The sequence below is a fragment of the Crocodylus porosus genome, unplaced genomic scaffold (assembly GCF_001723895.1).
Source record: "Crocodylus porosus isolate Cpor-Errol unplaced genomic scaffold, CroPor_comp1, whole genome shotgun sequence".
In the NCBI taxonomy this organism is placed as follows: domain Eukaryota; kingdom Metazoa; phylum Chordata; order Crocodylia; family Crocodylidae; genus Crocodylus; species Crocodylus porosus.
Genome location: NW_017728886.1, coordinates 32,042,423 through 32,044,835, shown reverse-complemented (window position 1 = coordinate 32,044,835; position 2,413 = coordinate 32,042,423). Strand labels below are relative to the sequence as shown.

The window sequence follows — 2,413 nt, the reverse complement described above, 5'->3', positions numbered from 1 at the left end:
ACGGTCACAAGCTGGCAGAGGGTAGATTTAGGCTAGATATCAGGAGGCGCTACTTCACGGTCAGGGCGGCTAGGATCTGGAATCAACTTCCAAGAGAAGTGGTGCTGGCTCCTACCCTGGGGGTCTTTAAGAGGAGGCTAGTTATACACCTTGCTGGGGTCATTTGACCCCAGTACTCTTTCTTGCCATGGCAGGGGGTCAGACTACATGATCTACTCATGTCTCTTCCGACCCTACAAAATATGAAACTATGAAATGTCCCAGGGAAAAAAGAGGATATGTCATCAAGGGTGAAGAGGTTACTTTGAAAGGAACCTGTTGCTCCTGGATCCTCTTCCCCTTGTGTTGCTGCTTCAGCCTGTGGAGGAAACCATAGGAAATGGGGAGTGGTTGAGATCCTCATGGCAGCTGCTGGTTAGTGAAAATGCCAGGTGGGGGACTTTTTGAACTAACCATCCAGAGGAGCAGCTCATTCTGACTCCCTTCACCTCTGTGCCCCTGCTGGGTAGCAGACCTTGCTGATGGGTGGGTTCTGAGTAGCTCTGTGATATGTTTTTAATAGATTAGTACTTATGATCCTTGCTTCCTTCATGCTCACATGGAAGAGGCCTGTGAAATGGCTGCCTGAAACTGCTTTTAAATGTATGTGGCTTGTTACTCCTAACTTCTTCTGGCTCCTCTGGGCCTGCTGACAAATTGAGTTATACCATGTGCTCTACCATCTATTAATTACATGGAAAACTGCTTGATTATCCAAAAACCCTGTTGCCAGAGTGTTCAGTGTTTGTATTTGGAGAATCCTGGTTGTACTCAAGCAGAGAAGTGGAGATGATAGGAATGCTTTGTCCAGGAAATGAATGTGGGCAGAGAACTAGTGGGTATCAAGACCTCACTGGGAGGGAATGTCTTGAGACAGGTAGGTGAAGGATCTCTCCTTAATTAGTCATCAGGGAAACTTGCTGCTATGCTGCTTCCATGAGGGCAAAGTTGGCACTAGGAGGTCTAGGGAAGGTGAAAATAAACTTGCATAGTATTCTAAAGTGTTTCCTTTCAATTGGGCTTGTGTCAGAATTTGGGAATCACAATTCTTAAAAACTCCAGGTTATGTGTTGAAGTCTTGATTATTATTATTAACTTACTGAATACTCTCAATGCAATAGACATTGTGCAAGACAGAAGACAACATCTGATAGTCGGTGACCTGATAGATGACCTGACAATTTAAAGTAGGTGGACAATGCAGTTCAAATACAAAATATGCTGCAGGGTACCAAATGATATGCAAATTTTTTAAAGTCTTGGTGGGGAAACTTTGTTCTTTATGGTCTTTTTAAGTCTTATTTTTAAGGAGGATTTGAATTGGGAAAAGGTGGTCATCAGTTGCTGCAGGAGAGGGAGTTAGATGCTTAGAGGGTGATGTGGAAGATTTTTCTCTTTTTTGTGACCTGTTAATTTTGTTCCCTTTTCTAGGGGCAAATATTTTAAGTTGTCATTTGTTTTCCCCCCAATAGAAGTAACAAAACAAAGGTTGCAATCTCGAATAAATTTACTGTTTGTTTGGGTACAGGATCATATAGGAAGACAAAACCTGGAGCCTGTAATTACCCTGAAGATTTTCCTTGCTAAAGAGAGGCAGCAGCCAGCATTTGCCTGTTAAATAAAGGCAAATCAGACCTTTGCCTCAACCCCACTTGAGATGTGGATGTTAAAGGTGATTCATCTTTTAATGGCTATAAGCTTTCTTTGAATCCATGATAACTAAGAAGCTGAGGATAGATTTCATAGACATTAGGGCTGGAAGAGACCTCAGAAGATCTTTAAATCCAGCCCTCTGCCCCAGGAAGTAAGTTGGGGTCACAAGATCCTAGCAAGATAAACATTCAATTGACTCTTAAAGGAGTCTAGAGTAGGTGCTTGCACCAGCTATGGTGGAAGTCTGTTCCAGGCCTAGGGAACTTGGACAGTAAAAAAGTCCTTTCTTATGTCCAGCCTGAAACGGTCTTGGAGGAATTTGTGACCTTGTCATCCCATGGGGCACTCTGGTGAACAGACGTTCCCCCAGATCCTGGTGAGCACCTGGATAAACTTATAGGCAGCCACCAGATCACCCCTGAGCCTGTGCTTTTCCAGGCTGAAGAGTCCCATGGCTCTCAGCCTCTCATCATAAGGTCTGTTTTCCTGCCCTATGATCATATGTGTGGCTCTTCTCTGGACTTTCTCAATCCTTTTTCTATTGTGGAGCCCAAAACTGGACGCAATACTTCAGCTGCAGCCTCACCAAGGCTGAGTACAGTGGGAGGATGACATCCTAGGATTTGCTAGAGAAGCATCTATGGATGCAAGCCAGCATTTTGCTCACTTTACTAGCTGCAGCATCACATTGATGGCTCATGTTCATCTTGTGGTCAGTCAT

General features: G+C 44.0%; 1 protein-coding gene across 3 annotated transcripts in view; it reads left to right on the top strand.

The window, feature by feature from the left end:
- SPAG6 (sperm associated antigen 6) overlaps window positions 1–2,413 on the top strand; it is a 58,424-nt gene that overhangs the window by 10,147 nt on the left and 45,864 nt on the right. Inside the window, exon 2 of one of the 3 annotated variants that reach the window (XM_019532155.1) lies at window positions 1,161–1,226. The exons of the other annotated variants lie outside the window; for them this stretch is intronic. The gene's annotated coding sequence lies outside the window, so the exon portion shown is untranslated. The remainder of the gene's footprint in view (window positions 1–1,160; window positions 1,227–2,413) is intronic. 3 annotated transcript variants of the gene reach the window in all.